Raw genomic sequence first — 24,254 nt, 5'->3', positions numbered from 1 at the left:
TTCATTCCAGTACTACAGAATTTCTTTCATTTCCCGGTTGGATTATGTTTTCCCTGATCCTTTTCACTCTTCCACTTGCCAACTACTTTTCAAGGAACATGCTTCTTTTTCTCTTTGTATCTTCACCATCCCTTTGCTTATTCAAACTCTAGTTCTCTGCTTCTATGCTACCCCAGGATTCCTTCCCTCTTTCTTCATATTTGCCTTATATATCCTTTAATTGGCCCTTAATTGTCTTTGTGCATTTCCCACCAATGCATTCAGCACACCCCAATTTCTTATTGCTTGATCAGTTTTGTGTATTTTTCATTATGTTGTAAACCTTAAGAGAGAAATTGTGTTCAGCTTGTTCATAATTTTATTCTCAGAGTCTGGTTTAGTGGCTGAAATTTAAAAAACAATAAGCATATGTTGAATATATTGATGAAGGATGCATTTCTTTAGACCATAGATGAAACCAGAGAACATTACAGGGCAGTAAACAGTAGACAACCATGTGGGGCTATGGACCAGATAGCATTGGTAAAGGGAGACAAAGGCAACATTTTCCCCTAACACCATGCTTTTTCATGTGCTTGTACTAATTAGATCGATAGTGAACCTCCTTTATAATAAGGATTTTCATTGGATTACAACATTGTATCACCATCTCACCATGTTGTGTAAAAAAAGTATATCATGTACTGTAGAAATTGATCATTAAACTGCTACCTATTTTCTACAAAGGAAGAACAATCTCAGTAAAGCCTAACTTCTCAAATATGGGTGATGTGGCATTATATTTGGACCCAGTTGGAGCAAAATCAAACCCACCCACCCCTAAATTTGAGAAGGCAGTTGTTACCCCCACTGTGACTCACTAAAGTTAAGGAGCTTTTCATCTCAGAATACAAAACACCCTATTTCACATTTTCTATTCTGTATTCCTGGAGCAACTTATTAGAGATGCGTACACTATTTCGATATTGCTTTGTGACGTTGGCAAATGCTTTTAAATCTTCTAAAATTTTTAAAAAATGAATGAAATGTGTTCTTTTCAAGGACTTGAAAGTGCACTGAGGCCAAGAGGCAGTGGGTGTGTTGGCTATAAATCTATTCAATGCATAAATATATGCATATTGAATTTTTTCATCATGAGGCAGACTATAAAATATCCACCTTGTTGAATGTGTTGTTTGTAATGTGCAAAGTTCACACTGCTAAGAGAATCATAACTTTTACATTCATATTTTGTTCTCTGACATGTAAAAGTGAGTTTATTTTTTCCTAAAACATGAAACTAGTTTTGTGAATATTATACTACATCAGATTGAGAGCTAGTTATTATAAAATACTCTTTTTAAAGTTAAATTTTTGTCTAATACTTTATATTAATTATAAGATTAACTTATTGTTTTCTTGATTTTGATTTATAATTTGCAAAATGTTATAGTGCTTTTAATATTCTAAAGAGAATTAATTAAAAGACGTAATTTTTTAAAATTATAATGTAAAATTATTTGTATGTGTTATACATATGTAATTTTAATTAGACATGTATGGATAAGATGCCTAAAATTATAATTCTTAGCCAGTTATTGGATAACTTGGAGTACTATTATTATTTGCCACTTGAATCCCCATGAAAAGGAAAAAAGTATCTCTTATTTCAGTGAAGTAGGCCTCAAAGAAGCTGTCTCTTCTTAAATAAGTAAAAGGAGAAAACAATCAGTAAGGGCAGCAATGTCCTTTGGAGAATGGGCCTTGCCTTTAGGTTTTTGTAATCTACAACTGATTTAATAAGATTTATTCTTTTTGTGATTTATGAAACACTACTTGTAGTTGAGAAATAATTCAGCATTATTCTGGACAGGATGTGAAGAATGACTCTTCTCAGCCTTTAAAAGGAGCTTATTCTGCTATTCTTTTAGGCAAAGAAATAAGATTGCTAATCTCAGGCAATATTCCCCTGCAGATGGTACTAGTCAAATCTAGTTCCTTTGGTTGAAAATGTGAATTTTATACCTTTATTACAGTAAAAAGATTGAGCCACAGCTTATAAAGGGTGTATGTTCTTAGGTAAACGGCAAACTGTTTGACTCCAATCTGGACTTCAGTACATGCTGGAAGTGTTTGTTTGTTTTTTCATAATTGGCTATGAAAAAAATAAGAAAAACTCAAAAGTGCAGCAGATGCTTCCTTAACTTATCCCAGTGAAATAATTTTGATGGGTGGTTATGAATTTGTAAGTAATGTTTACTTCTGAAATGCCATAATTGCTTTTGGAACTATTGAAGGCATTTTGAATTGTATCTGTTTTTTATTGTAATATAGAATTATATTGCCATTTTATGAAGTGACATCTTTTTGATGCATGGAGGTTCTGGATACATTTGTTATCTATCATGAGGAAACCAGATAAGTAAATATTACAACTATAACTGAAATGCTTCTTTTTACATGAATAAATGAAAACCATTTTGAATCTGAAGGCAGAAACACTCTATCTGCAGACTGACAAATTGCATATTTGTTTAGTTTGAAAAACTGATGTCTGGCTTCTACACTGTGACTGAAAGAAATGTCGGTCTCCTGCATGACAGTGCTTCTCAGATTGAGGTGCTCTATCCTTGGTAGAAAGGACAGAGGCCAACTGAATGTACCACAAAGGAAGAGGGTCCTTTGTCCATATTATTACCATGGAGTGAGAGAAAATCACACAGTCTCTCCATCTGATACATTATGGCGTATTTACACTGCTATAGCACAAAATCCCTTTTGATTTTTTAGTTATTTTCATTCACACTTACTGAACACATAAATTTATACAAAATCTTAATTAATGTGTTAAGATCCCCTGAATATCTATAACATAATTCTGTGATTAATCTGCCTTTAAGACAGTCTCACATATTGACCAGAATATGTGAGAATAGACCAAAATTGAGCATTTTTTACATGTATTTTAGCTTACAGGAGTTTTTCGTAAGTTGCCTAGTGCCTAAACATTTTTAACTTGCCTATAGAGTAAGAGGTTTTATATGGAAAACTAAGCAAATAGTCTGCATATAATGCAGGTACTTTTGTTGGTCAAATAAGATGTGGATCAGGAAGGTGGTGGATATCTTGAGTAAATGGAACAAGTTTGATCACAGACAGAGCATGTACACCCTCTGGTACATGCTCCAAACTTTAACCTGGACATGAATCTCCTGCATATCTTGATAAAGCAAAAACTCTGATTCTAGGTACTTAAGACTTATTTCTAACATGTCCCCAAGTGATATCAAAGAGACTGGACCATTGCTTATATTAAAGGGAGTAAAGATACACAGTGTTGCAAAGAACTCAAGAAATGAGGATCATGTTTATGAACTCAGTGGTTAGGGCAGAATATTTTTCTAATAAGTACACTTGACAAAGTAGAAAATATATTCCTATTTTTTGGCTGGAATTCCAGCATAAAAAAAATCCTTATGAGAAAATGTCATTACCCTTTTCAAAAGAAGGATCAAAGAAGTTATTACAAACTGTAGACCAATAAGAATGATCTAACTTCAGACACACTTCTAAAATAATTATTAAGGGAATGGCTTACAAAAGCCTGAGAAATGGCAGGTTAAAATCAGGGCTTTCTGAGCATCTAATAAACATTAGCCATACTCCAATACCTTGTGTTTGTGGGCAACACACATTTCTGGTCTAGATTTTCCCCAAACATTTGGCATATATATATATATATATATATATATATATATATATATATATAGTGGAAATACATTTTCATTGATTATTATTTGAATAACCATACCAAAATGAGGCCGTCTGGTTCATGTTGATATAATGGGAAGGTATTTCTAGAAATGAATCAATGGGTTATGTCTGTTCTTTTAATCTAATATTTTATCAATATATGAGATAGTTATTATGAAAAGAGCATCTGCATATTATATAGCATTGAGATGTAAGGGTAGAAAAGATGTCTACCGGTAAATTGACAAGTCATTTATTAGCTCCGTGTAAGTCAATGAATGATTTTGTCTAAGAGTCTTTATCTTAAATTAATTATAAAGTTTGAGTATTAGCACATTAAAGGAAATGCTTAATTTTTGGATAAGATTTAAGATTTTCAATGTGGCCTATGTCTTCTAGAAGTTAAGAATCACTACATAATTCAAGATATTATGAGAGAGGAAATAGTCAAGGAGTTCTTCATCAAAGAACCAGACTAAAGTTTGTGCAAGAAGTGTCAATATAAGGGGACAGATGGAGAAGATGGGGACATGACAGTACTTATTTGGATTAGTTAAGACTAAGAGAAATAGCAGAAAAAATGTTATGAAATAAAAAATGTGCATTACTTCTGTAGAAACAGATAAGATTATTCATAAAATGGCACAAGATTGGTGTTGGAATAAAACAAAGCAAGACATCTAGAAAAATCATACCATTGTCTCATGTTTATTTCACTTTGTAGATCTCAAGGTCTTTCCTATTCATTATTTTCAAAATTCTGTTAATGAATTTTTAAAACTCCCACTGTAGAAATGTTTAATAAAAGAGTGAGACTGCAAGTGAATAAGTGATATGGATACCTAGTTTTCTTCTTAAAGAAGCAGCAGTTACACAGTGAAAGAGTATTCTTTGGTACTTCACTTTCAGAGACAAAGACAGTACATGAAGTCAATGAATCTCTGACTCACAGCCCTGCAGACAGAGACACCTTCCTCCCTCTAACTGCATTTGCCTGAGCTTTTCTTATTTCAAATTTCTGTCAGCCTCCTCTCTGGCCCCCTTTGGCTTTTCTTGGCTGAATGTTTTAATATAAATCAAACTGGATTAGGAGGACTGAAAATGTGTGTGTGATATGTGTATGCATGCATGTGTGCTGAGTGAAGTACAGCCTCGAAGTCACAGATGGCACATTAGAAAAAAGAAATATAGTAAAATGAGTAAAATATATTCTCATTCACAACTTCCTAGAGGCCCTTTGGTTGTTAATTGAAACTTTTGTCTACTTTATTGAACAATAAAACTGGCAGCAACTACTCCCAGGTGCCCTTCAGTATTAAAAAGAGGATAAAGGGTCCCTGGCAAAGGTGACAGAAATTAATGCGGTGAGCCCAGCTATCAAACATTCTGATGTGTGAATTGCCTGATATTTCTATAATGCTGTCTTATGATTGGAAATGTTATCGCTTCTATTGAATCAATAGAAAATGTTAAAGCTCCACAGAACCCCAATTACAAACTAAAGCTGGAAGGTTAACATCTGGGAGCAGGAGAGATAGAAACAATCTCTATTGTCATACTTTCCTGACAAGTAAATGTCAGAAACATAACGCCTTCGCTTGGTCTCAGCATGGAGCACATGTAAAAGAGTGATTGTAAGGCTGCCTCAAGTCAAATCGCCTGTCATCTCAGCTTTGACACGGAATTACTTTTGTTTTATGCATCTATTAACCTTGAACTATCAGCATTTGTTTTAATGTTCCAGGCTGAAGTGACCTAAATGTTCTTCTCTCAATCAGAGGGGATCTGTGAGAATAGACAGCATGTGGCCTGAGTTGGGGCTGGTCTCTTTGGGAAGGCAGAGTGAACGTGATTGGAAGGACCATCTTTCTCCCAAGTGGCAATGCCCTGTTTTAAAGTACACCATTTTTCTGGTCCTCCTTTGTGCAGTAAATGGTGGTCTGCTTTTTAAGAATCTTGTGTGGGACTGCAAATATAACATACTATAGAGTGACCACACAATTACCACACATTCTATTTAGAACTGGTCCTTGAAATAGGAGATAGGTGATGGGAAAGAGGAAGAAACACATTCTGTTTTTACTGCAGAAGTTGAGGCAGAGAGAGATTAACTAACTTGACTTTGACCTGGATCTCAGGGTTTTCTCATTTTGTTTCTCTTTTAACCCTTCCTTAACCTTGCATATTAAATATTCTACAATGTATTTGTCAATCTTTTGTTGCTGGGACAAAAAACCTGACATAAATGGTTTAAAAGAAGAAAGGTTTATTTTGGCTCATTGTTTCTAAGTCCATAGTTGGCTGCTTCCATTGCTATTGGGCTAGGGTGAGGGAGAACACCATGGTGGGAAGGTATGGCAGAACAACACCACTTGCCTCATAGCGGCTGGAAGCAGAAATCAGGAAAAGAGCCAGAGAGACAGGAAAGGACAGAGGATAAGAACATACTCTTCCAGTTTACATTCCCAGTGACCTACTTTCCCTAGCAAGGCCCTACCTCCTAATCACACATTCAGCTATGAAGTCAGTAGTGCATTAATTTATTGGAAAAGTTAGCACCTTATGTCTGATTACTTTCTCCAAAGCCTCACCTCTGAACACATTATTTTTGAGGGGATCACTTTAGATCTAAACCTCAGCATACATTTCCCACATTACCTCATCTGGTGTCATTTAAAGATTGTCCAACTCAGGTTTCTTTTAACATCATACTTTTAATATCATCATTCCTTTAACATCATACTGGTAAGGCAACATTAAGTAGAATTATGTAGCTTCGTGACTGCCTCCAGTCCTGCCATTCCAGCGATTACTGTCAAAGGTAAGCCTACAATAGGTCTTTAAGAGGTCCAACTTTTTCTCCTGGACTTCCAGGTTGGATACACCTGATTGGAAGGTCAATCTTTCTCCCAAGTGGCAGTGACCTGTTTCAAAGTGGGCCGTTACAGGGCACTCCTTTGTGCATCAAATGCTTGTCAGTTTTTCAGAATCTCCTCTGGTACTGTAAACATCACATACTGTAGAGTGGCCAGATAGTTATCACACAATCTATTTAGAAGAGAATTCAGTCTTCTTTTCTTAGGGATGAGGTAACTCACTGGAGAATTTAATCTAAGCCTATGTTAATTTCTAACATTAAATGCTTTATAAAATTCAGAGGACAGCTTCTGGGTCTTCCTGTTTGCCCTCCCCTTGACTTTTTATTGCATACCATTTGCCTGATTTTTAAAATTTTGATTTCTCAGCTCATTTGCAAAAAGCAGTGACTAGTATACCTTACCTATCCTGGTTAAGGAACTTGACTCTAATCAGGTTCTGAAGCTTTTCTTCATTATTCACCATAGCATTTAAACACGACAACTCTCTCACTCCCATCAAGCACAATTTCAAGCACCCCTGACTGAAAGTCATTCTCCATTTCTCTTTCTCTCTTTTAAAAACAAATCTTTATTTTATTTTAAAATATTTAATATATTATATATTCAAGCTATGCAACATGATGAATTGATATATGTATACATAGTGTATAACTATCACAATAAGATTAATCCATGTGATACCTCTCTTTCTATATATTAGCTCTCCTGAACTTTTACATCTTATAATTGAGTGTTTGTACCCTTTGATGAGTATTACCCCATCTCCTTCACTCCCTACTCCTGGAAACTACTATTATTCTACTCTCTATTTCTGTGAGGAGACTTCCTTATAAGCTTTCTATGTCCTATACTAAGAGCCAGCTATTGCTAGAAATATTTAACACCCATGGCCTCATGGGCTTTCCACAAAAATCTTATAGGAAGCCATATGGTCTGCATTGACAATAAAACTGAGGCACAGAGATACGAGGCCCAAAGTCTTAGCAATAATAAGTGGTAAAATGCAGATTTTAACCTAGGCACTGCTTATTCTGCAGCAGAACACGTAAGTTTAAAAACCCATTACACAGTCTTCCCTCTAGCTACACAAGGAGCCTCCAATTAAAAAAATTAAAAGATAGCATATTTCTTGAACACATCCCATAAAGTAGACATTCTGCAAGGATTTTATATACATATTTTATTTAACCACCATAAAAATAAACCTGCTTTTACAAAGATTCAGGAAGATAAAGTGACTAGTACTAGAGCACATACAGTGAATTAAAAATCTGCCTGCAAATATCAAAGTCTGTTCAATCTAGTTAAAGAGTCAATACCATTTTTCAGATGCTCAGTGTCCCCACAAATCTATGTAATAAAGGTTTGGTCCTCACCAGGGCACTAGAGAGAGGTGGTGCAAACTTGAAGAGGAAGTGCTTAGTGGGAGGTATTAAAGTCCTTTGTGTCTTACCCTTCAAGAGGAATCTGTGTCTCCCATCTCTTCCTCTTTTCTTCTGTTGGCATGCAGCTTGAGTGGCGCAGTTCACTCTGCCCACCTGCTGCCACCATAGTGTGCTGACTTTCCAGAAGCTACCCAGGAACTAAAACTTCTAAAACTGTGAGCCAATATAAAACTCTTCTCTTTATAAGCTGATGATCTCAGATTTTCCTTCTGGTGACCCCAAAATAACAAATACAGCTAGTATGTAATTATAAATTAAACAATAACATTTGGTGGTGTGCTTATTGGTGTTACAGTGGCCTGGAGAGTATCTGCTAAAGCAACTGAAGGTTTTGACCCTACAAGCTGAAGGAATAATCAAAGCTGTGCAGCCTTTGACATCAATCCAGGTCCCCTCTAACTCCACAGAAACATTTTCCTGCAATCTTCACCTTTTCCAGTATCATTATCTGTACCATCATCTCATTGTACTAAACCCCTTTGTCAGGATTGACTAATTTTATGATGAGGACGACCATTGCATCAATAGGTAAGAGGGTTCTTCAGACAACAGCTTTGAAAAATATGATGTTTAAGTCAATTTAGATATATGTTTAAGAAGCCCAATATTACAAGAAACAGATTTCATTATTCATGGCTTGCCCCTATATATTCAGTCTGAATTGCCCTAAAATTAGATTGAATATTTATATATCCTTTCTTTCCTTTCTGAGAACACTATTCTTTGTGAACTGTTTCAGATTGGCTCAATTTTAAAAGGAAAGTGGCTGACACTAACCTCTATTGAACCAAAGCAACATAAAAATCAAATTGTAGTAAGTGATTTCATTTTTCTATGTGCAACTATAAAAATACTGTCCATCAGTCTGGAAAAGTACTGTCTTTGTGAAATAATGCCTGTGGCCCAGGGATGAATAATTACTGTCGCATTCACTCGGCAAAATTCTCTTTGAAGTTAGTCAAAGTTTACATGGAAAGGAACTGGAAAACTAGATCTAATCATGACAATATTTCTCTCTTTCAATCCAGGGGATATTTAGGAAGATGTATAGTGCAGTAGTGGCTGGAAGAGTGCAATGCCAGATAAGGTGATTTTAGCACAGGATGATGGGGATAAATGTAAAAAGACACCATGTTACTCATATCACAAAGCTCTAATTCACATTTATGCTAGCAGTCCCATGAACCAAATTGCTTATTTTCTCTGTTATGTTCTTGGGCCTTAAGATCAAAGAAATCTAAGTCTTGCAGGCAAGTTTATGAAAACTCAACATTTCCAAAGCATTCGAAGAGAATTATTTCCTGTGGCACGTCACACTGAAATACAAGCATCGTTCATTTGTTGTCTCTCTTTTGTTTTAATTCAAACAGAGCCATAATGATTGTGAGGTAAAGTATTGCCATTTCACAGTGAGTTAAAATTCTTCAAGTTTGTGTTTGAGTTGTGCAAAATATAAATAAATATGTATACACAAATGGGCAAATCTGTACAGAAACACAATGATAAGGAGAATTACAGAGAAACAGAGAGCAAATGAATCCATGCGTCTTTACAGTGACATTACCTGCCTATAACATTGTATGAGGGCCAGTGGTATAGGAGACAAAAGAAACTTCCTCACTCAGACTGAGCTCCCACCAAAACTTGCTTTTCCGTTATGACACCATCACATACAAATAATGAAAAATTCAGAGAACATTGCAAACTGACACATAGCTGTGTATCATGTTTTGTGTTACATACTGGTGTTTTAAAAATTTATAGAAAGTGGCTGATTCCAAAGCTTTGGATAATGAAAAAGAGAAATGGCTTTAAACTCAATAAATCATATAAAAGTATATTTATTTATTTGGTCAGTATTTATTACTAACTACTGAAAAGGAAGAAAGAAATTACAGAATGAATACAAAGCAGCATCTTCCCCCAAAGAGCTTACAATTCAGTAAGTGGCATCAAAAAACCAGTATCCAGTGTATAATATATTTATATAGTTGTTAACACATGTAATTGTATGTACCATTCAATTTAATACAGTCTGTACCAAATATATCTGATCTCTATGTGCACAATATGTTTATAATAATTAAACAGCAACAATAACAATAGAAATTTTACATGTTTAAAATAGGGACTTTGCCACGTCTCTTCCACAATGCAAGTTCTAGCTCTCTTGGAATCCTCATGGAAGAGACTTAGTATGTCCCAGCTTCTGTATTACATGCAACAACAACAAAAAGAAAATCTTAAAAATGATTTCTTGCTCATCTTCATATGACAAGCCTGGCAAGCAATATAATAACCAAGAAATGAGTAGATTAAAAAAAATTAATGTCTCTAAAACTCTTCTCTCCTTGAAAACAGAACCCCACAACAGTTACTGTTACAAGATTCATGCCTTACTGAGTCATACATTGCTTTTTTGCTTTTACTTTTCTTTTCAGTCTTGGAGACTGTTGCTTAATCTTCCTATCTGTTTGTCCTTGCTTATCCCAAGTAAGTTCCTTGAAGACAAACTTTCTTTTATAACCCTGGAATCTTATTCAGATCAAGAAATAACGCTATACATAAAATTGAAGCACAATTCTTAAGAAAATATGCAACACACACACACACACACACACACACACACAGAATCCCTGTTATATCAGGGATTAAAGTAAAGCTATGGGTGAAACCTAGTCTCACAAAAATCACATAAGTGCAACTTTGGCCAAGAGATAATGTAAGCTTGAGTGCTTGAGTGTCTCCATCCGTTACATAGGGTAATAATTTCTATTTGATATAGATTTTGTGAAGAAAATATAGAATGGTATCTTTTTCTTTTTTTTTTTTTCATACTGGGGATTGGACTCAGGACTTTGTGCTTTCCAGGCAGACATTAAATCCCTGGCCCTAGAATGGCATCTTTAAAAAGCCCCGAAAAATAAGAACCAAGAGAGGCTATGTAAAGGTGCAAATTTCCAATGATGAATGTCATTATATTGTATATCTAAAATGTACCAATGATTAGAATGAATAATAGATAATGCAAAATAGGAAGAAAAGGTCCAAAGGGGTAGGGGTAGTGGGAGGGGCAGGGGAAAGGAAAGAAGGGAAAGGAAAAATGATGAGAAATGGAAAAAATGGAAATAAAGTCTTTGTAAATAGGGAAGAGTGGAGGCCATGAAGGGAGGGCTAGGAATGGGGAAAAAATAAGAACCGAGATGCATTATATAAAGGTACATTTCCCAATGAGAAATGTAATTGTGTTGTATACCTAAAATGTACCAATAAAAGAATTTAATTTTTTTAAAAAAGCCCCTAGAAATACCTCAAATGTTAGACTTCTTCTTTGGCAAACACATAATAAAAGGTTTGTTACAGTTTCTGTCCCCATAATCTGCCACAGGTGCTGTGCCCAACTCTGGGGTACCTTATACAGAGAACACAACTTCAAAGATGTTCGCAGGAATTGTGAAAGTCAGTAGTCATGACTAGGTGGTGTTGGATTTTGAATTATCAAAATCAACAATGCCCATTATTGTATTAGATGGAGGAAGTAAAGCTGGGTCCCATGAAATGAATAAATGCTGGACTGACACATTTTCATTCATACGTGATCCACTGGTGAAAAATCATTCTACAAGTACTATATAGTATAATATTTTAAAATGAGATATTCATTTTGATCCCATGTTACTTGATGGGTTCAGTTTTTGTCATAAATTTTTTATGTTCTGACCCTTTTGAAATTATTTAAAAATAATTTCTCTGTGCTTTATGTTTCAGTTTTTTCATTGTCCTTCATCATCTTTTGCATACATTTTCTTCTCCAAAACTTTCTTAATGCTGCCCCACTGACCCCAATATTGTCAAATATCTTGTGGCTTTCTATCCTCTTCCAAGCTTTCGAAGATCAGCTTACTTTAAAATTCCCATCTTCTCAATACCTATTCCCCTGCCCTCACAAAGCTGATCCTTCCCCGGGCAGCTTGGGAACTGGTTATCCATATCTCTCATTTGGATCTTAAACAACCATCTACAGCAACCCATTTATTGTATGTTTATATATCTGGTTATCTAGCTTTTTAAATGCTGTGACCTGCTTTACAACTTGAAGCACACATACAGTTAGAGCACTTTAATATTTCTAATTAATATTTTACTTCCCTCAAAAGTTCCTAAGAGGAATTTATTCCTTTCTCAAGCCTCAATCACTCTGCCTCCCAATAACTCAACCTGCAGGTGGGGGAAAGCATCTAATAAGGATGCCTCTAACATTGCTTCTTGTTGTCATAAGCAGAGGCTACTGAAGTGCAGTTCTGAGAGCTGAATCTTACAGCAGTGTTTCCTCTCATTTCAGATTCCTTCATTTACCACAGGAATTCCTTAAGGAAAAAAGGTCCCAATCCTTCAAGGCTAAGTTCCAAAAGCAATGTCCCCAGATTGGAGACCTATATGTTATAGGCCCATAAGTACTCATATTCTATTCTGTCACAAGGTCACCGTGGTATAGTGGATCACTCCTAAATACTTTCCAGTGTGTATTTTAGAGCTTTGTTTGTCAAGAGGGCTAAGTTACAAAGAGGGCCCGGTTCTGAAATCAGCTCTTTTTCTGTTCTTCCTCCATCTCTGTTTCAAACCTAGATCCAGGATCTCCTCCATTCCTTGGAAATTTACTTCAGATAATTGCCTTGTCTTTCATTTAGACTGTGCTTTGGGAGAACTCTGCTCCCTGATGAAGTGTCTCTACTTCAAGTCTAGAGGATCAGGAGTCGGGTTCCTCACTGTCAAAAGATCTTCAGGCAAAATGACCCACTTAATGTTCAGTGCCCAGGCTCATTCACCTTGAGTCTCAAAGGGTGGCAACCTTGATGGAATACAAAATGATCCATTAAAATATCCACCTTAATCAGTAGAAGCTTACTTATCCTAGACAACAAAGTCTGTTTCTCACACAACACTTCCTGGGCCAAAGAGGATCAGCTCTCAGAAAAGGAGAAAGTGAAGAAAGTGAAGGAGGTAGGCAGGGAAGAGAGGAGTAGGATAAGGAGGCATCAAAAATAAAAGTAAAGTTGGGCCTGGGTGTGGTGTTACATGTGTGTAATCCCAGCACACTGGGAGGCTAAGGCAGGAGGATTGTAAAATGCAGCCCACCTGGGCAACATAGTGAGACCTTGTCTCAAAATTTTAAAAAGATTGAAAAATTAATGTCAGGGAAAAAGAAGCTATATATATATATATATATATATATATATATATATATATATATGTATTTATCTTGTCTACTTACCTTAATGGTAAGCATCTTAAGTACTTCTTTTGCATCTCCATAAAAGAGAACAGGATTTTTGTGCATAATATTCTGTCATTAGAATATAAAAGGAGCTAATCATCATTTTATTTTACAATGGTATGATTTTTCTAGATGTCTTGCTTTGTTTTATTCCAACACCAATCTTGTGCCATTTTATGAATAATCTTATCTGTTTCTACAGAATTAATGCATATTTTTTATTTCATACCATTTTTTCTGCTATTTCTCTTAGTCTTAACTAATCCAAATAAGTACTGGCATGTCCCCATCTTCTCCATCTGTCCCCTTATATTGACACTTCTTGCACAAGAAGTGCATGAGAGGAAGCTTAGAGGCAGACAATGTGAAGTCAGACTTACATTATAATTACCCCCAAGGTCATCACACTAGTTTATATCATTACACTAAACAGATTTTATTGATTATGGCTTCTTCATTTGATTTTTGATAAACTATAAAGTCCTCAAGGGTAAAGGCTGTAGCAGCACCTTCTCTTATGTGTTCTGTAGTAGCTAACCCAAGTATAAATACCTTGGATAAGGTTGTTGTGTTTGTTGAGCAAATAATGGGAAAAATGGGATCATCATTGTCATCCTATTTTTTCCCATATAATTTTTGCATGTCATCTTGTAGTTATGGACTGAGCTGAATATGAAATATTACAACTTGATTATAGGGATCAGAGGTTGTTAAATTGTGTCTTAGTCTTTGAATAGTCCAGATACAGTGAAAATGCTAGTGGAAGGCAGAAAAATTATGACATCTAAAATTCATTTTATATCTATTGTTGTCATATTTATTGCCATTTTCAATGTATGTAATTATTTTGAAATAGCTTACACCATTTCCATATGCATCACTGCTGAACTAAAGAAAAAACAGCTAGCGTCACTCAAGGATGGGATTAGAAGCAAGTGAAACAGGAAAAATATGTCATTGACCACCTTTCACCTTCCTTTTCCATGATATTTTTAATCCTTTCAGAAACATCCTTTGATCTCAGGGCAAGTGAACTTCCATATCTGTGAATTAAATCAAAACAGAACCACCCACTTTACAGGTACAACCAGAAATGGGGATGTACAGGAATTTTCTTCATTGAAAACTCTCATTATATGTATTCATTTCCAAATTCAAACTTGCATTCAAGAGGGATAGGAAGAATCCTTAATAGAAGCCAGGTGAAAACTGTAGGGATTCCAAGTCTATTGAGAAAAAATAGCATTTTTTCAGATAATAAGAATAACTGCATTTATATCCCAGTAATTTTAAACTTTAAAAATTACCAAAAATGTGCTCATTCTGAAAACATGAATAATATTTCTATGATTGAATGCAACCAGGGTTTATAGTAACTTTAAGGGCTATTAAGCAAGTTCCTATATGAATCCAGAGAAAGAATTGTATAAGCATTTAGAAAGTACTGATGATAAAAGGATTCATAAACGATGTTATGCTGATTTTATGTTGACGGATGTTTGAATATAGGATGAGTTATTAACCAGAGGCAAGTGAAACTAATGTTTGAGTATCGTGATATATGTGTAATTGAAAGTGAATTTTCTTGGAAAAATGGGTAGCACAGCAAAAGAGAAAGAATGAGTGAGTTCAAATAAAGATAATAATTCAAATAAATCTATTCCAATGCCCATACAAGTAGCCAAGTTTCACATAAAGCCAAGAATTCCTACCCCTAGAGCAGTCTGGTCCAAAAGATTAAAGTATGTTCCAGAGATGACACTCAGTACTGCTTCATAATTAGATCTATACAGCCTTTCTTCTTTATATTTCCATCATAGGTCTTGTTCCAACCTCCCCAGTCTGTTAACTCCTCTTTGGACTTCTATTCCTACTACCTATTAGTAACACAGTTGGGGAAGTCACTCACCTTTTGTTTGGATGTCTCCTAATTACTGAAAAATAATTCTAAATCTATTCCAGGGCAATTTGTTTGTCATTCAGATTCTAAAGGCTTAGTGAGAGGACCCCACAGCATAAACATGGACTTAACAATGATTACAAAATAGAAATATAAAGACTCATGGACACATTTCTAACTTTCCTTTCTGTTTCTTTCCATCATGATCATACTCCCTTTTTTGTCAATCTTCACTTTATCACAATGCCTGGCACAAGGTCAAATAAAAATGTCCCACAGATAAACTGACAAACTGTCCTATCAATAAACTCACAAAATGCTGAGATATTATTGCGATTGGTTGGTGAATTCATTGGTTGATTAAGACCAAATAAGCCTGTACTACAAGGAAGTAAAGAAATCCCAAAGGCACTTGTAGTATTTGAAGGAAATGGGATAATAAAAGATAAAAACAGAATTATATGGAGTCTTTTCTACTTTTTTCACAGCCGAAAAAGTTTACAGCCAGGAGATGGAAAATCATTTTTCATCTAACTAGTTCAATACCTGCAAATTTAAAAATAATTATTTTCATTTTTTTTTGAGACAGTCTTGCTATGTAGTTCAGGCTGGCCTTTAATTCACTGTGTAGCCTAGGCTGGCCTTGAACTCACAGTGATCTTCCTGTCTCACCCTTCCAAGTGCTGAGATTACAGGTATGCACATTCAAGCCTGGCTTAAAATGTTTTTTTAAACCCCACTGAAAATACAATACTGTATAGCATGGAATCATTCACCAACATTTAAAAAAATCTTAAAGGGGAAATGTTTCCTAAAAATGAATAATAAACTACCAATGCAGTGGCATCTCGGTTCTCAAATGGTTTTGTTTGCAAACAGTTCTGGTCACAAACAGACCCACTTTTGTGTGCAAACTCTACATAGGGTGACAAACAATAGCACAGCCATTTTTTCTGGAGGAGCATGAATGTGGCCAGCTTTTTGAGAATTGTGGAACAAATTAAGTTTGTGAAACATGGTACCACTGTATAATGATAAGAAATAAACAATTATGTCACTTCCTTTCACTCTACACTGCTCTGTGCATGGCCCAAACAACGTATAAATAACATGGAGAATGTGGATTCTAGGATTCAGATTAGCTATTTTATCGTTTTATTTTATTAAAGTTGTATAGGGCATTATTAAACAGACAATTAACTTGTCAGTTTAGATATATTATGCTAAAGCTGTCATTTGAGACATTTTATAAGGTAGTTTATTAAAGTAGATGAATTCCTTATATTGATATTGTACTGTTTTGTCTAACTCTCCCAAACTCTTGCCTAACTTTTCTGTTGCTAAATGGAACAAAAATGGGTTTATTTGATGATCTTGACATGTAGATTCATAATTGGTTAAAAAAAATCTTCCAGCAACTCTCCCTGCTGCAAATGTCATAAAACAGTTCTTTGACAAAGACTGTTGTTCTTTATATTGTATTTTCGCAATTCTGCCACTCACAGGAAAACACAAATATTCACCAAAGATTTAATGATAATATCAAAATTGGGTAATACCATAACTGACTCAAGAATCAAAGTTATGTTCCTGACTGAAATAGTACTTCACCAAATGGAATGAAACAAAGTCAAGATACATTTTGTGGTTCAAATTTAATTGCAGAAAAATTCATTTCAAAAGTTTAGAGTAGGGAAATGTGACCAAAACTTCCATGAAACAAGACTAGAACTTGAACAAGACAGCCAATCAACAAGAAGCTGTAATTTAATGCAAATAAACTTAAACTTCATTAATGTATAGATTTTGATGTCATAATTATCAGAGTTCTACTGCATTTTGCAGATGTCAGACACCTCTGAAGCTCATGTCTCATTAATGTGTTTTGCAATCGTGAGAAACATTGGCAAAATGGAGTGAGGAATACTAGAAAATCTGCTCAATATCGCTATGGGTGCAAAAATTCTATCACTCAAAGAGTGACCAGATGAACTATCTACATTTTACCCAGAGATGAAATTAAGCATTGTTAATACTAAAACCTGTGAGAAGCAGAAATGAAAGAGACTTTATATCTTCTCTTCCGAATGAATAATATAAACCATTACCAGAAAGAAAGATTCTGGTTTTTTAAATTTTTTTTTAAGATTCTCGTTTTGATTCAAATGAAAAAGTTTTCAACAACTGAAGAGATATTTTGTATCATACAACATATAAGTACTCATTAAAATTTTCCACCAATGGCAATTTATGTAACTACTTGTTAAAATTTTCCACCAATGATAATTTATTAGGGAAAATCTTTGGGGTGAATTTTTGGTAAGAAGTTTTATAAGAGTATGGCTTCAATATGCATCCATTTAGCTATAAATGTCTCTAGTTTCTCATTCTTTATGGCTGAGTAGTACTCCATTTTATAAAAAATTTGCATCTTCTTTATCCAGTTTCCAGTTGATGGGCACTTGGGCTGTTCCCAAGCTTTTGCTATTACAAACTGGGCTGCTATAAACAAAGGTGCACATATATCACTGTGGTATGATTCTTTTTAATTCTTTGGGGAAGATACGCAGTAGGGGAATAGCTGGGTCAAATGGGACCTGTAGTCCTAGTTCTTTGAGGTATCTAAATACTGATCTCCACAGTGGTAATACAGAATAGTTTCTCTAGTGTGAGAAACTGAAAGTGTAAATAAGAATGAAAATGATTAAAATGTATAATGGATAATTTGAAATAGGAAAAGGTCCAAAAGTGTAGGGGTGGTGGGAGGGGAAGGGGAAAGGGAAGAAGGGAAAGGAAAAATTATGAGAAAGAAAAATAATGGAAACAGAGTCTAGGTAAATAGGGAAGGGTGGAGGGGGTGAAGGGTGCTCAGGTAATGGGAGAAAAAATAAGAACTAAGATACTTCATGTTCAGGTACAAACAACCAAAGATAAATATAAATGTATTGTATACCTAAAGTGTACCGATAAATATACAAATTAAAAAAGGAGTTTTATAAGAAGATCCTGGGGTCTTTATTTATTAAGCATACAGTGCATGTATTTTACAAATAGATAACTAAGGAAGTATGCTAGATACAAAATTAATTCAAAATTTTCTGTCCTGTTAGGGTTGTATTTAGATGTCCCCCCAAAGTCTCACTCATAGGTAGGCGTTTTCAGAGGTGCCTGGATCTGGTGTGTGTGTGATACTGAAACTAAGGGCGTGTGGTATTAAATTAGTCCACTGATTGGTTTAGCATAATTCTGGTTTAGATATTGGTAGCCCCACTCTGGGTGTAGGTGGCACCAATCATGGAATGTAAAGGTACAGGAAGAAAGCGGCATAGCTGCTGCTGCTGCTGCTGCTGTGGCTGCTGATTTCTGTTGGCTACGCTATGAACTGCTTCTCCTCTGTGACCCCTTCTGCCACGTCACCTTGCCTGGGAGCTGCCCAACTATGGACTAAAACCTCTACAACCTGTGAGCCAAAATAAACCTTTTCTTCTTTAACTTTGGGTGTTGGGTATTTTGTCCCAGCAATGAGAAATGTAAATAAGACATGGCCTCAGTGTTTTTGTCCTACCATTTATATACTCTTTCCAGCAGGCTGTGACAAACTTACTTTGTGAAAACAAAGCTATCTATTTTTAATAACAAATTTTAAACAATTATTCATCAACTCAACCATTCTCATACGTATACAAATTGCACTGAAAAAGTTAATATACTCTTCTTGGTAACAAGTGACCTCTATCACCATTCTACTTATTAAAATGTTCAAATTGATGTGATGAACACATTAACACTACTGTTAGAACTAAAAAATTAAGTCTCTCCCAAATCCTCATTTGTAAAAGACTCAATCCCCAGTTCATAGCCTATTCAGAGCTGGTAGAACTTGTAAGAGGCAGACTGGTAGAAGGAAGTGATTTAACTAGAGGTGTGCCTTTGAAGCAAATGTTTTATCCCTGGCCCCTGCCTTGCTCTTTCTCTGCTTCTGCCTACTGTAAGATGAGCAGCTTTTCTTCATCTTATGATCCCAATCCTGATACTCTGCCTTATCACAGAACCAGAAATAGCAGAGTCCACTAACCACCAACTGAAACCATTAGCCAAAGAAAATCTTTCCTCCAGTTAAGTTAATTTCCTTCAGGTATTTTGTCACATCAATGAAAATCTAACACAAGAAGTACAATCTATATAAGTAGCTCTATATGCACATATAAACTAGTCACACAGGGGCAAACACACACACACATACACCCACAAACACAGCCAAACATATGGAATAGTAGAGATCTACTGTTACAAATTTGATTAAGATCTTTAGTTAGTCATTTAACCATTCTAGAATTAACCACATTGACAATTCTTCATTGATATTCCCATTTTTTTCCTGGCTGGGGACAATTCCAAGGAAACAGAAAAAGAGGCAGTAATAAAACTCTATTATCAAGTATAAAAATTTTGGGGATTAACAGGAAATCTTGGGAGCAAAATTTTACATATTCAAATGACTGATATGTTTGTCTTGCTATGGTTTGGAAGTATTGTAGACTATTAACAACTGCTCTTTGCAAAGGGGGAAAAAAGACTATTCTTAGCTTTTAACAATCTGGATGTTTCCTTGTAATGCAGTTGGTACTTGCACGGTGCCTAGAAGCAGTCATCCCAGTATTTCCTTGCAGCTGACTGACAAGTCAGTTGGGACAACCAAAAGTTTTAATACTATAATAGAAAACTCACAGTTATATTCCAGCTCCAACACTTTCTTTTTGCAAAGGTTTTCAAAAGTCCTTGTGTGAACCTAATCCTTCAAGTGAATGGAATACTTTCTTTTCTTAACATACTGTCCAAAATCATTTCAAAGATCAAAAATGTAGTTGCATTCTTTTGTTTTGCTTTTTTTGTGTGTTTGGTCTTATTAAAACAAAATAAGGGATTAATAAACAAAAACGCATCAATAAACATATGCTTTGCTTTCTAACATTGCAGGTTCATGTGTTTGCCTTTCAGTTTCAGAAAAGTTCAAAATAAAACTTCATGTTATAATAGTTCCAAAATTGCTTATTTTCACAAACTGGGAACAGACATTACCTTTAAGAGTCAGGAGGAATTATACATAAGATGGGACAGCAAAAAGAGTAGCTGACCTATTCTGGCAGTTAGAGAAAAACTGTGACTTGTCTTTGAACCGTGTGACAGTAGTAAAACAGTAAATACAAACAAATATTTCTGCTTCATTCTGAAGATAGGAGCTTGAATTTGTTAGGGAGACAAAACTATGGTTCAAATTGATGGATTTTTAAAACCTCATCCAGCGTCTTTTTCCAATCAACTCAACACCCTCTAGCCCCTAAATAATTTTATTTTTAGAGTTTAAATGGTCACTAGAGTCAAATTATCTGGGCAATACCAGAAGCTATGATAACTAGATTAAGTCCAGGGAAAATAAGGCCTTATATGGACCTTACAAAAACAACTGAAAAGGTGAAAGGTTAACCAATAACTCATAATCTCTCTTTTTAAATGCCTTAAAGTACTGACTTCAGCAGGTCTTATTTTGACTGAATTGATATTTATGAATGTATTTCATGAAAAGCCCTACCCTTAAGGATACACATTAAAGAACATGTTAACTCTTTAACTCACGCTGGTTAAAAAATATCTGGAAGTGAAGGAACTACATCAGAATGCCTGGTAAACAGAGTGATGGAGAAAGTGGATCGCACACCAAGTTTAAAGAGATTCTGGCTACTAAGTCACATTTCAGTGAGAAAGTTTTCTCATTTTCCTATATTTCTGGATGCATCATTATTCTTTTTATTGTACCCAGGGCAAAATGACCTGAAGTAGAGTGGAGAAAATAAAAGCATCATATTTATGCTAGCAAAACTAAATGACCTTTAATTGTAGAATAACAGACTGTCCTAGCCATAAATTAAGCTCAGACTAGCTGTTGTCCTTCCTGAAAATCACTTGCTTGTTTACAAACATTATTGGGCACAATTCTGGGCTTGAGGATCATGCAAACACTGGTTCACAGACCTTGTTCTAGGTGCTTTTGGACATAAGATGAACAAAGTGTTAAGTTTAAGCTCAATTGCTATTATGATAGTTCCAGTAAGCGTCGGTATTTTTCATGGTGACTTTCTTTGAAAACAATAGAATATAGCCAGACAACCTTTAAGAAAGTAAACAATTGTAAGTAGTATTAAATTTCTTAATTGTTATTTTTCATTAGTAGGTATTTGTAGTACATAATGATTACATTCCTTCTGGGCAGTTGGTACATGTACATAACACATCTTAATTCTTTTTTCATTCCCATATCCTCCCCTCCATCCACCTTCGCTCCATCTCTTTGTTCTCTACCCATTTGAAAAAGATGTATCACTATATATTTTATTATCTATTTTTTATTTTGTTCTTTATTAAATTTTCATTCTAGTTATTTTACCATTCTCTTTAACAATATCATCACCATAATTATCATTGTAATCATCAAGTCTCTACTACCTACTGATCATGAAACTAGTGGAGACAGAAATAAGAGCAAGTCACATCCTCTGCCTTTGAATGACCTATAATTATTTTTGATGATATACCCAGGAATAGAAAGCCTAGTAATAATTTAATGTAAAATGATATCAATCAAAGTGCACATGAATTTACAAAAGAAAGAATATTGGGGGCTAAACCTAGGAATAAATTAGGCTCCACTCATTTATTCATCTACTCAACAATAATTGCTAGTGATTATATCATTTAGAAATAAATTCAGCTGAAATTAATGGAAAGCTTAGACTGGCTAAAATAAATAGGTATTTTGCTATGCTCCATAATGTAAACCAATGGTAGATCTAGCAATGCCATCACAGATTCAGATTCTTTCTATCATTCCATCACTGTATTCTCAGTGAATTCGTCTCAACCTTACAACTATTCCCTCTGGTTCACTGGATTTCCATAACTCTCCTGATACATCTGTACTCACTGGAGGAGCATGCAGAACGCAAAATGATGTTGGACCTTCAAAAGTTCTATCCAAGTAATTTTTTTTAAAAAAGGTAGTGGAGGAGAATAAATGAAGATGAGATCAGGAAGGGGAAGAAAAAATAAAGTTGTTAGTTAAATGAGGGAAAACAAAAGAGAATCATTTCGAGTAGATAGAGAAGTAAATACAATAGATTAGATGGATAATGGCACTGATGTACTTGGAATAAAAATTTTCACCTGGATTCTCCATTATAGGATATCAAGTTAGCTAAAATTATGTATGTATTCCAGTATAAAAGTAGAACTTCTGTCGGATGGTTAAGCTGGATCTTCAACTTTATTAGCTTAAGAGCCATGTAGGAAATTAAGAAAGTGCACTTTTAGGTGTGTTTGAATGGGTCCCAGAAGCACGACCTTGGGTGCCTTATCTGGCCCCTGGCCCTTTCACCTCAGGCACTGTTTCCTTGCTGTGCTTCTTGACTGCCATGAACTAAGTAGCTTTGGTCCAACACTCCTTTTCACCATGACATTTCTGGCTTGGAACCAGCCTCCTGTCCACAGAAACCGCTGAAACCAATCTAAAATAAACCTCTCTTCTTTTAAGTTGTGAGTGTTCAAATTTTGTATCGGCAGCTGGAAAGGTGGATAATACATCTGTGGTCTTCATTCTCAGATGAAGCATGCTAGAATAGATTGAAAACAGAATGAGAGTACAAACCACAAGAATGAGCCATGCTCATGCAGTTGATAGAATTTAATAAAAGAATGAGTAGCAGCAGGAATGTAAGCATGCAGCTCCTAAAAACATATGGGATTTAAGACTCAAAATAAATAAGGGGATGTGAATCTATTTTAGTGATAATACTAAGGTCCTGGAGTTCAAGCAAAAGAATGGCAGTGAGGGATGATAGGGTTTGCCACAATATAAAAAGTTTACAAATATGTCATTTTTATTTTAATCTAAAATATGTTATAAACATATTCTTCAGGAGATGTTAAGATGAAATACTGACATAGCTGGAACTTACATTGGCAGAGCATTGTTATATAGGCAGGTTGTAATATAACCTACAGAATTTTATCAGTAACAATGTTCTTTAGCTTTTGTGCTGGTTTTGCATTTTTAAAAATTTGGCACCATACAATATGTTTGGTCTAAGTTCATTTTTAAATAGATCTAATTATTCTCTATTCTGTACCTTTTTATATCTTATTTTGGATAAATGCTCTTGGCTTATGTCATGCATTACATTTATAGAATCTGTTAGAAATCTTTTGACATAGGAACATATATTAAGTATCATATAAAATCAGTTCTATTCAATTGTATCTAATAATTCACCAGGGCCTACTGTTGCTTTCCTTTATTCTTTAAAGATGCACTGACTTTTCATCTAGTCATTTCTTACAATCTGTTAAAAATTCAGGGTGATAAAAATACGTATTTTTTTAATCACCTAAAATGTTTTCCTTAGTCATCTCTGTTCTTTTCTGGCTCCAAATGACACACACACACACACACACACACACACACACACACACACAAAACTCATAACTATTCCTGCAGTGTAAATAAACCACTTTTTATTGTTCACCCAAAGTCTTAGATTACTTAACTAAAACTCTACTGCAAGTCATCATCTTTGGACTTCAGAGAAAAAAACTTCAGTTGTCTCTACAAAATAACTTATTCATATGTTATCAGAATACTGTGTGTGTGTGTTTAAACATTTTTGCTCTCATCAAAATTATCTTAAAAGCAGATGAAAGAAATCATGTAATTTTTATTCTAGAACTCTTTCAGTTTTATTATTGTGATTTTATTACATTTCTGTTTGTCATAGAAGCTTAAGTTTGTTTATTTTGTTTCAGTGTGATTCCAGACACTCCAAGAAAACCTTTAGAACAAAATAAGTTTTAATAAAAGCTATGGGGCTGTAAAGTGTGTTTATGTTCTCTTGTTGTTTATTATCTACATATGGGTGACAGAAATTAGCTAGAAATTAGCTTCCTTTCACATGATAAATTAAACAGAAGAAATT

This window comes from Heterocephalus glaber, unplaced genomic scaffold, assembly GCF_053883595.1.
Source record: "Heterocephalus glaber isolate CG9 unplaced genomic scaffold, H.glaber_assembly_v1.0 deba00000331, whole genome shotgun sequence".
Lineage (NCBI taxonomy): Eukaryota > Metazoa > Chordata > Mammalia > Rodentia > Bathyergidae > Heterocephalus > Heterocephalus glaber.
The sequence above is the reverse complement of the archived record's forward strand: the minus strand, read 5'-3'. Positions refer to the sequence as shown.